We start from the raw sequence: 12,702 nt of genomic DNA on the forward strand, positions 1-12,702 counted from the left end.
AGTTATATCAATATTTTTTATGAATAATAGTTTTTTTAACCAAATTCCAAATCTACTTTAAAAATTTTTAATTGTTTATTTCATGTCGGAGTTAAATTCCTTAATCAACATTCCAAGCTAAAAATACACATTTTTCCGAATCTTGTTTTATTTTTCTAATAATGATATTCGACCTAATTACTCAGCCTTGTCTGCTCAATATCTCATGTCATCCAAACAAACATTTTACTTATTTATAAACTATCTTTAGTGTATAATTACTGTTTCCTGTTTATTTCAGTACTCTGAGGACGTAGGGTCAGTGTTAAGGAACTGACGACACTGAGAACGTAGGTTTCAGACTGAAGGAGCAAGGTACAGTGAGGTGCAATTAGGTTGCAAGAAAGCTGCAGGAGGAGCTGGAAGGCGCAGGAGTGAGCTGGAGGCACCAAGGCTGGAAAGGCTGCAGGCATGAGCAGGAAGTCACTGGAGACTGGAATGAAGTTCGCTGCTGGTGGGTCTCAGAGAGGCAAGCAGTAGTGAATCGCATTAGTAGAAAAACTTATTAGCCCTGATAAGAGCTGGTTGTTTAGCCTTGACAAGGGCTGTTTGAACTGCTGCTGAGACGGATGCTACTGCTACTGGAAATCTTTCGGCTGATGGATTCAGTCGGCGTGACTGGTAGCATCAGTCGTCCTTCGGGAGTCTCCTCCTACTCCCTGGCCGAGCTGTTTGACTGGACCGAAGCAGGCTGTATTCATTTGGGAGCAGTGATATTAGTGGTGTCGCTTCCCACAAGACAAACAATTCATTCTAATCAATTCTAGAATGAAATTTGTGCAATCAAAAGTTGCTTAATAAAAACGAATCTTCATGGTCTCTGAAAGAAATAAACATTATACCGATTGTGATAGGAGCAAATGGCTTAATAAAAAAGAATCTTCATAAATACTTAGAAGCAATCCCTGGAAAACCAAGCTGTAATGAAATACAGATAGCAGCCATAAAGGGAACAGCATCTATTCTTAAAAGAGCCCTCGGATATAAATTTAAATCATAACAGAATCAAGTGTTAGCTACAGGAGAGAGCCCCTTGATCTCTTAAAATTTACTGAAGTTAAATAAATAAAAAAGAACTGGAATGCCTACTAGACACTGTCCTCGAGTGTATAAGGTCTCTCTCTACAGGGGTTTGTCAGAAAAACCTGACATGAGAATACTTTTCCCTAGAAATAAATTCTGACCAAATATTCAAAACCACATAGTATTCGCAGCCCAAATAAGATCTCACTATGGCTAACCCACATTAGCTTTTTGAAGGAATGGTGCACCTTCTCCAAGTGATGTTACCTCAAGTAATAGCACGAAGCTGGATACTCCACCAGACTCGATAAATTCTTGTCCTGGAATTCAGTAAGACCAAGAGACCAACATGAAAGATATACTACAACGTATGAAAATGGTTAATTGGAGAGAGGAAAATTATGTTCTCAATTTCTTTAATAACTCAGTGTTTGAGAGATAAAGAACTTAAATGGAACATTCGAATATCTATGTATCTCATATAGACTTCAAGTGTTAGCCCCAGGTTGTGGGCCACTTGATGTCTGAAAACTTTGACTGGAGTAAAATACAACAAAAAGGAGAGGGAAAACATTTTCATGTGAAATATTCAAATCTTTATTTTTTCAAAAATCACATTTAACTCAACAGTTACATATACACACGGGAACAAACACAATATAGCAAGAGAACCCGAGGGTAGGATCAAAAAGCTGTTTGAAAAGGAGGTTAACTACAATGAATAAACCAAATGGATTCAAGATGTTGCTAAAAACAAAACAACCCAGATGTGTTAGAACCAGATATAACACCTTGCATAATAACACAAAACTGAATTATTTCCAGAATTACAAAAAAAACTGGCATAGATAACCTATGCAACTTGTGGCTTAAGAAATTAGCAGCACTTAATATTGCAGTTGCTTCAGTAGACTAATTGAATGGTGAAAAGAAGACACTAGCATAACTGTTAAAAGTGAAACATAACGCTATAGCAACTACATAGCAACTACATAGCAACGCCATAGCAACTACATAGCAACGCCATAGCAATCTACTGTGTCGCTTCTAATAACAAGCCTTTCACTAGCTTAGTTACATCAACACTTCTCTCCTTGAAAAAAGCAAGCACGGTGTAGAGGGAGGTGTTTAGGTACCAAGGGCCAGTTGTTCAAGAAGTGACAGAGGAATCCAAGTATAGCTTGGATTGATTACCAAAATGCATATGATAGCTACTGCGGTGCCTCTATTTATATAAAATCCATCCAGCATTCAGAGACAATGGCTGTACATACAAAAATGTGTCAAACAACTATGGCATAAAGCTACACTACTGGAATTGCAATATTTTCTAGCGTCAAAATCAGAAGAGAAATCTTCTCAGGAGATAGTTTATTTCGTTTGCTCTTCTGCCTGGTGATAGATCGTTTAAGCAATCTACTAAATAAAAGCATGAGTGCTAACAAGAATCTTTAGGGTTTATAAAAGCTTTTAGGGCACAAGCTAATAAAATAAATAATTCAATACAAGCTTCTGAAATGACGAACACAACAACTTCATAAAATGTAACACAGAAAAGGTTTATTAAGGAGAATGTGATATGTTCCTTGTCAAAAGCTGGACTGCGGCTACATGGTGATATCACGGTAGTTATTCCAGTGGAATCGTCGATACCGTTAGAAATCACCAAGGTGGAGAGAGAGAAGAAAAGGGAGGTTCATTCTGTTTGGTGGCTCTCTCAGTAAGGACGAGTTGTTCTTCTTCAAACCGGATGCTGGCTGATTTCCTTTGGGGATAGGAAGGATCAATGTGTCGTACCCCTGATTGGTCAGTATTTGGCCAAATAGCACAGGGGAGAGGCATTGATTCCTATAGAAAAAAGTTCCATTTGTTTCTGCTACAAAATAAAAAAAATCGACCGCCTACACTGCATGAATGACCTCAAGCTGTATAGCAACTCAAATGCTGAACGCATCTGACACTTTCAGGTCACGCATAATTTTTCCAGGGATATTGGAATGTTGTTTGATTTGAACAAATGCTCCAAGTGTTTCATTTGAGCTTCAAAGAAGGTTCAAACTGAAAACTTACATCTTAGTGCAGATATCAAGGACCTAGAAGAGCAGGAAGAATAAAATTACGTTGGAATAGAAGAAGATTCTATTCTGCAAAATAAAATTAAAATTTTGCAGTAAATGTAAATGTTGTTTAAGGTTGTAAAACATTGCTCACAAAAACAAAGTAACCAACTGACCATGCTAGTGATTACATACAGTCTTTCTATTGTTGACTAGCCACAAATGTACATAAACAGACTAAACACTAAAACATGGAAAATGTTTACAATGTAGAGAATAATATACAGAAACCAGTGTCTGACACAACTGTTCTCAGACAGGAGGTATGAGTCTCTAAAAAGTCAACCTTAAGCATTGTGCCACTCTATCTGATTAACTTCCCAAACCCAACACCAGCATCAGTAAACTAGAGCCAATAGAACAACCTTATCACGAAACTTGCCAAATATTTGAGACAAGACTTTTACAAAAAAGGTCGAATCAGAAAATGCATCCAAAATTCGCAAAAAATATGCACCCTAGAATTTTCATGGTAGAAACATCTGGAAAAATACGCCAATCAATAATATGGGAAATATTTTCTGGGTAAATTTACTCAGAGCTATAAAGAAAAAGAAATTTCTATAAACTTGCTGAAAAAAAACATTGCTCCTCTATGATCAGGGAAGGTTATAATGGCTGCCTAAGATAAAGGCTTGATGACCACTAATTTTTTAAAAAAGAAGTGGTTTAAACATGACAACAACTGTAAGTTCTGCCGCACAGAAAATGAGAGTGTGACTATTCAATTTCACACAAAGTACTGCGCCATCTGTAGATGTATAATGTTGCAGCAACGTAAAGCAATTCAATAACTGTAGATGTATAATGTTGCAGCAACGTAAAGCAATTCAATAACTGTAGATGTATAATGTTGCAGCAACGTAAAGCAATTCAATAACTGTAGATGTATAATGTTGCAGCAACGTAAAGCAATTCAATAACTGTAGATGTATAATGTTGCAGCAACGTAAAGCAATTCAATAACTGTAGATGTATAATGTTGCAGCAACGTAAAGCAATTCAATAACTGTAGATGTATAATGTTGCAGCAACGTAAAGCAATTCAATAACTGTAGATGTATAATGTTGCAGCAACGTAAAGCAATTCAATAACTGTAGATGTATAATGTTGCAGCAACGTAAAGCAATTCAATAACTGTAGATGTATAATGTTGCAGCAACGTAAAGCAATTCAATAACTGTAGATGTATAATGTTGCAGCAACGTAAAGCAATTCAATAACTGTAGATGTATAATGTTGCAACAACGTAAAGCAATTCAATAACTGTAGATGTATAATGTTGCAGCAACGTAAAGCAATTCAATAACTGTAGATGTATAATGTTGCAGCAACGTAAAGCAATTCAATAACTGTAGATGTATAATGTTGCAGCAACGTAAAGCAATTCAATAACTGTAGATGTATAATGTTGCAGCAACGTAAAGCAATTCAATAACTGTAGATGTATAATGTTGCAGCAACGTAAAGCAATTCAATAACTGTAGATGTATAATGTTGCAGCAACGTAAAGCAATTCAATAACTGTAGATGTGTAATGTTGCAGCAACGTAAAGCAATTCAATAACTGTAGATGTATAATGTTGCAGCAACGTAAAGCAATTCAATATCTGTAGATGTATAATGTTGCAGCAACGTAAAGCAATTCAATAACTGTAGATGTATAATGTTGCAGCAACGTAAAGCAATTCAATATCTGTAGATGTATAATGTTGCAGCAACGTAAAGCAATTGAATAACTGTAGATGTATAATGTTGCAGCAACGTAAAGCAATTCAATAACTGTAGATGTATAATGTTGCAGCAACGTAAAGCAATTCAATAACTGTAGATGTATAATGTTGCAGCAACGTAAAGCAATTCAATAACTGTAGATGTATAATGTTGCAGCAACGTAAAGAAATTCAATAACTGTAGATGTGTAATGTTGCAGCAACGTTAAGCAATTCAATAACTGTAGATGTATAATGTTGCAGCAACGTAAAGCAATTCAATATCTGTAGATGTATAATGTTGCAGCAACGTAAAGCAATTCAATAACTGTAGATGTATAATGTTGCAGCAACGTAAAGCAATTCAATATCTGTAGATGTATAATGTTGCAGCAACGTAAAGCAATTGAATAACTGTAGATGTATAATGTTGCAGCAACGTAAAGCAATTCAATAACTGTAGATGTATAATGTTGCAGCAACGTAAAGCAATTCAATAACTGTAGATGTATAATGTTGCAGTAACGTAAAGCAATTCAATAACTGTAGATGTATAATGTTGCAGCAACGTAAAGCAATTCAATAACTGTAGATGTATAATGTTGCAGCAACGTAAAGCAATTCAATAACTGTAGATGTATAATGTTGCAGCAACGTAAAGCAATTCAATAACTGTAGATGTATAATGTTGCAGCAACGTAAAGCAATTCAATAACTGTAGATGTATAATGTTGCAGCAACGTAAAGCAATTCAATAACTGTAGATGTATAATGTTGCAGCAACGTAAAGCAATTCAATAACTGTAGATGTATAATGTTGCAGCAACGTAAAGCAATTCAATAACTGTAGATGTATAATGTTGCAGCAACGTAAAGCAATTCAATAACTGTAGATGTATAATGTTGCAGCAACGTAAAGCAATTCAATAACTGTAGATGTATAATGTTGCAGCAACGTAAAGCAATTCAATATCTGTAGATGTATAATGTTGCAGCAACGTAAAGCAATTCAATAACTGTAGATGTATAATGTTGCAGCAACGTAAAGCAATTCAATAACTGTAGATGTATAATGTTGCAGCAACGTAAAGCAATTCAATAACTGTAGATGTATAATGTTGCAGCAACGTAAAGCAATTCAATAACTGTAGATGTATAATGTTGCAGCAACGTAAAGCAATTCAATAACTGTAGATGTATAATGTTGCAGCAACGTAAAGCAATTCAATAACTGTAGATGTATAATGTTGCAGCAACGTAAAGCAATTCAATAACTGTAGATGTATAATGTTGCAGTAACGTAAAGCAATTCAATAACTGTAGATGTATAATGTTGCAGCAACGTAAAGCAATTCAATAACTGTAGATGTATAATGTTGCAGCAACGTAAAGCAATTCAATATCTGTAGATGTATAATGTTGCAGCAACGTAAAGCAATTGAATAACTGTAGATGTATAATGTTGCAGCAACGTAAAGCAATTCAATAACTGTAGATGTATAATGTTGCAGCAACGTAAAGCAATTCAATAACTGTAGATGTATAATGTTGCAGCAACGTAAAGCAATTCAATAACTGTAGATGTATAATGTTGCAGCAACGTAAAGCAATTCAATAACTGTAGATGTATAATGTTGCAGCAACGTAAAGCAATTCAATATCTGTAGATGTATAATGTTGCAGCAACGTAAAGCAATTGAATAACTGTAGATGTATAATGTTGCAGCAACGTAAAGCAATTCAATAACTGTAGATGTATAATGTTGCAGCAACGTAAAGCAATTCAATAACTGTAGATGTATAATGTTGCAGTAACGTAAAGCAATTCAATAACTGTAGATGTATAATGTTGCAGCAACGTAAAGCAATTCAATAACTGTAGATGTATAATGTTGCAGCAACGTAAAGCAATTCAATAACTGTAGATGTATAATGTTGCAGCAACGTAAAGCAATTCAATAACTGTAGATGTATAATGTTGCAGCAACGTAAAGCAATTCAATAACTGTAGATGTATAATGTTGCAGCAACGTAAAGCAATTCAATAACTGTAGATGTATAATGTTGCAGTAACGTAAAGCAATTCAATAACTGTAGATGTATAATGTTGCAGCAACGTAAAGCAATTCAATAACTGTAGATGTATAATGTTGCAGCAACGTAAAGCAATTCAATAACTGTAGATGTATAATGTTGCAGCAACGTAAAGCAATTCAATAACTGTAGATGTATAATGTTGCAGCAACGTAAAGCAATTCAATAACTGTAGATGTATAATGTTGCAGCAACGTAAAGCAATTCAATAACTGTAGATGTATAATGTTGCAGCAACGTAAAGCAATTCAATAACTGTAGATGTATAATGTTGCAGCAACGTAAAGCAATTCAATATCTGTAGATGTATAATGTTGCAGCAACGTAAAGCAATTCAATAACTGTAGATGTATAATGTTGCAGCAACGTAAAGCAATTCAATAACTGTAGATGTATAATGTTGCAGCAACGTAAAGCAATTCAATAACTGTAGATGTATAATGTTGCAGCAACGTAAAGCAATTCAATAACTGTAGATGTATAATGTTGCAGCAACGTAAAGCAATTCAATAACTGTAGATGTATAATGTTGCAGCAACGTAAAGCAATTCAATAACTGTAGATGTATAATGTTGCAGCAACGTAAAGCAATTCAATAACTGTAGATGTATAATGTTGCAGCAACGTAAAGCAATTCAATAACTGTAGATGTATAATGTTGCAGCAACGTAAAGCAATTCAATAACTGTAGATGTATAATGTTGCAGCAACGTAAAGCAATTCAATAACTGTAGATGTATAATGTTGCAGCAACGTAAAGCAATTCAATAACTGTAGATGTATAATGTTGCAGCAACGTAAAGCAATTCAATAACTGTAGATGTATAATGTTGCAGCAACGTAAAGCAATTCAATAACTGTAGATGTATAATGTTGCAGCAACGTAAAGCAATTCAATAACTGTAGATGTATAATGTTGCAGCAACGTAAAGCAATTCAATAACTGTAGATGTATAATGTTGCAGCAACGTAAAGCAATTCAATAACTGTAGATGTATAATGTTGCAGCAACGTAAAGCAATTCAATAACTGTAGATGTATAATGTTGCAGCAACGTAAAGCAATTCAATAACTGTAGATGTATAATGTTGCAGCAATGTAAAGCAATTCAATAACCAGTAAACACCGGTTCTGCACGGAATCCAACTAGCAAGGTACCTAGATGGACGCGAACGGTTACTCAGAACGGACCCAACAATCAGTTACTCACAACGGTCCCAACAACGGTAAGATATGCTCACACCCACACGGCACGAGAAGCAACAGCAAGACGATTCCCGACCAAGTCAATCATCGCCCTCCCAACGTCTTTCAATCACCCGCTTTTATGGCCGTTGCAGGCTCAATTTGCATATTGAAAAAATTCATGTGACTTTGCGAGATATCATCCTTTATCATGGTGGCCGCCATCTTGATCTTTCTTTCTCTATTTTCGGTCAGCGACGCCGAGCAGGCCCCAAGGTAAGTCTTTCCTTTTCATCCGTCTTTTTATTGAAACCAACCGAAAGCTCTTTTTTGTATCCTACAATCGTTATCTTTGAAATCATCTTTCATCAGAGATTCATGAAATAGTGCGATGAAGTTTTTTGTTTTATAATTGAAATGTAGGAATTAATGCCAAATTACAAACTCCCTTTCTTCGAATATTGACAAAAAAAAAATAGTTTTAATTCTCTACAACGAGAAATAAATGCTAATATTTTCAAAAAAAAATCCAGATGGAATTTATAACAGAATGACACAATAAAATTTACTTTCTTTCAGTCCAGCTGTATTCATTCACACATAAAATCCATCATCTTATATATTTTTTATTCTCTAGTTTAAATCAATATTAAAAACTTATTGTAACAAAAATGAAGAAGCATTTCTTGTTTTTATGCGTTCACATAAAAACACATAATGCAAATTTCAGTCCTATGCACTGTTTTTATCCTATGTAAAAACAAGAAGTCCGAAAGACGGAGTTAACTTCTCATTTGTCATATTTTTCTAAGTCTGCAGATTTCATTCTCTTTAAAATACAATATAATCTGCAAAAGAATCAGAAAATATATTGATATTTGAAAACAAAAAAAGAAAAAAAGCAATCAGCAAACGACACATTAATAAGTTGAATTAAAGATGAAACCGTTTGAATGTATGAATACAAGTTTCTTAGAATTGCACGCTTGTGGAAGTGTTTTCCGTTTGCCTGCTTCGCTATACCTGAATAACTACGATTATTTTTTATAATAATAAACATTTAATGAATATCTGTACGTGATGTTGCCAAGCTAATCAAAAACCTTGATTCCAGTAAAGCAACCGGCCCTGACGGTATTTCAATTATAGTACTCAAAAAACTTCAAGTCCAATGCAAACAAATTCTTGATGAGCCATTCCACTTAAGTTAACAGATTTACCGAATTTCCATAACTAACGATTACTAGGATTCTGGTCCTTTTTAACCCTTATCCTTGAGTGCCTCTTACGTAAAAAAAAAAAATTAAAAAAAAGGATTTTATTTCCGAGCAGACAAATCCAAGCTGATAAAAAAAAAATGAAAGAATCACTGCCAAGTGCCGAGTGCCGAGCAACCGTAATGGGAAAATAGCTCCGCCAGATCTCCTTGATCGATATTTATGCTCACAAATAACGATATCTTTTTTGTTAGCTTGTTAAGTCAAAGTACAGAATAGGTACAAAACGCCCTACCGTCCTGATGTTAAGAATGGCTTTCTAAATAATAACGTTATTATTGCAGCATGAATCAATAAGTGCATGAGTACCAACTTGTCAATACCAGAGTACAAAGCTTTGCTATACCTGAATAACTACAATTATTTTTTATAATAATAAACATTTCATGAATATCTGTACGTGATGTTGCCAAGCTAATCAAAAACCTTGATTCTAGTAAAGCAACCGGCCCTGATGGTATTCCAATTATAGTACTCAAAAATACTTCAATCAGAACTAGCACCCATACTTACAAAACTGTTTAAACGTTGTCTTAAGGAGAATTGCTTCCCATCACCCTGGAAAATCTCATCAGTATGCCCTGTATTTAAGAATTCAGGTGATCGTTTATCCCCCTCACAGGCCAATAAGTCTCCTGTGCGTCATGAGTAAGTTGCTGGAATCTGTGTTAAATAGAGAAGTAATCAACCATCTCAGCAAAAATAACCTTCTTAGTGACACACAACATGGTTTCCGTTCTGCTAGATCTACAGCAGATGTGCTTACAGTTATATTTCATAGGATTAGTGAATCTCTCGACAGAGGCAACCTTTCTAGGGCAATTGCTCTTGACATATCAAAGGCCTTTGATAGGGTATGGCATAAAGGTTTACTTCACAAGATCTCCAGCTATGGTATAGCTGGAAATGTCTTCTCAATTATTAAATCATTTCTCTCTGATAGGTTCATAAGAGTAGTAGTTGATGGGCAAAAATCAGAAGCTCACAGTATAAATACTGAAGTCCCTCAGGGGTCCATCCTGGGCCCAACTCTTTTCCTGATCTACATTAATGATCTTCCAAATCACATCCTTATATCATTCGTAGACATTTTTGCTGATGTCACTAACATCTATGGTAGCACATCTAAGACAGTAAACGACCAAGTTCTCTCTGATTCTCTCTCCTCTGATCTTGGTCACGTTGTACAATGGGGAAAGGAGTGGCTGGTTACTTTTAATGCATCTAAAACCAAGCTTCTATCTTTACATCATCAATGCTCTGATCCCCATTTAGCATCAATTAAAATGAATGGCTCTCGTCTTGGGGAGGCCTCAAGTTTTGACAGGCTTCTGGGGTTGACCTTTACTCCTGATCTTAAATGGAATACATACATCAAATCTGTTGCCAAGGCCGCTGGAAAAATGGTCAGATCCTTCTATCGATCCAGTAGATATCTCACTGCTGATGCAATTCTCTATCTATATAAGAGCCAGATACGTCCAAGGATGGAATACTGTTGCCACATATGGGCAGGAGCTGCTAGAAAAGACTTGTCCTGCCTTGATAGAGTTCAAAATAGACTTTGTGGCCTGGTGGGAGATGTCCTTTTCTCTTCGCTGCAACCTCTATCTCACAGAAGAGATGTTGCGAGTTTGTCTCTGCTTTATCGGTATTTTCATGGAAAGTGTTCGACTGAGCTTCAATCTATGGTCCCCCCTCTCCAAACTTTCACAAGAAACACTAGATTAGCTGAAAACATTATCAATAATTTTCCCCACTCTTTATCTGTGCCTGAACCTAAACATAGATTCCATGATCAAATCTTCTTTCTTAGAACTGCACGCCTGTGGAATTGTCTTCCGTTTTCCTGCTTTCCAGCTGTCTATAATATGGTTGTCTTCAAGTCCAACGTGAACAAGTTTCTGATGAGCCGTTTCACTTAAGTTAACAAATTTACCGAACTTCCATTACTATCGATTACTATATTGTCCTTTTGACTCTCTACACTCTTTAACCCTTATCCTTGAGTGGCCTATCGGCCTTGATAAGTGGTGATGCCGATGTTTACAAAAAAAAAAAAAAATTGTAGGAGACAACTGAAGACAATCCGGAAGGTCGAGACTAAAATGACGCTCTTCAGTAAGTGAGGATAAATAATTGACATTTATTTCCGTTATTTTTCGAATCAACGTCTTTCACGAGATTAAAACACTGAAGATATTTTCGATGCTAATCCTTTTTAATCCAATATTTTCTTAATTCCAAATAATCAACAACCATTGTTGGATTATCTAGTAAGTGCCTAAAACTTTATTTTACAAATTAAATTTGAGAAATTATTTTTATGACGACTTTTAATACGATTAGAATTTTATTAGTTTTTTTTAACGCTGCCTGCAATGGTGATTAAAATTTAAAGAACCGTTTCAATAATGCCTAAGTGGTAATATCCATTGAAAGCGTACGGTGATTATATGAGAAAATAAAGCCGTGTACGCATTATAAATGTTTTTTTTTTTTTGTCTGTGTCTTATGTTATACATTAGTACATTAAGGGTGATTTCGAGTTAAAACTTTGTTTACTGCACCCATCTGAACTAAAGAAAGCCATGATTTAAATGTGCATGTCTCGTGTAAATAACTTACGATGAATATCTAATATGGCCGACCAAACGGGTGATCAAAAAGTCAGACGGAGCGTACCGGAAAAAATTGTTTCTCTAATACTAGAGAAACAATTTTGGGCGCTTCTACACTATTAGGACGAAATGTTTGAAATCGTAAAACTGAATTTCACATGAAAACAATGGTATCTACGTATTCCTCATATTTTTAAGATGATTATATCTAAAAATTACGAAAATCGATGAGATAGAAAATTATTTGTTAAAGAAAATAAGATAAAATTTGACGAAAACGATCGTAAGACACAGGAGAGTTCAAAAGGGAGGTAAATTTTCGTTTCGATTTAAACAAGATGGCCGCAATTTTTCACCTGATAACACGATTAAAGTTATTTTTAAAAAATAATTCAGTAATATTCAAGTAATTTCGACTGCAGAACTTGGAAGCTACCATTGTAATTATTAGAATTGACAAAAAATAAAAAAATCACTAAACGCCATTGTTTTTGCCTGTTTTATCTGAAAACTCCATTTACCGGCTACAAAATTTATTCCTAATAGTATAGAAACGCACAATTCTCTATGATTTCAAATAATTTTATAAAATAAAATTATTTTTTATTTTTTTTTATTTTTGAAATTTGGAAA

Source organism: Euprymna scolopes, chromosome 46 (assembly GCF_053919585.1).
Source record: "Euprymna scolopes isolate OS-2025 chromosome 46, ASM5391958v1, whole genome shotgun sequence".
Lineage (NCBI taxonomy): Eukaryota > Metazoa > Mollusca > Cephalopoda > Sepiida > Sepiolidae > Euprymna > Euprymna scolopes.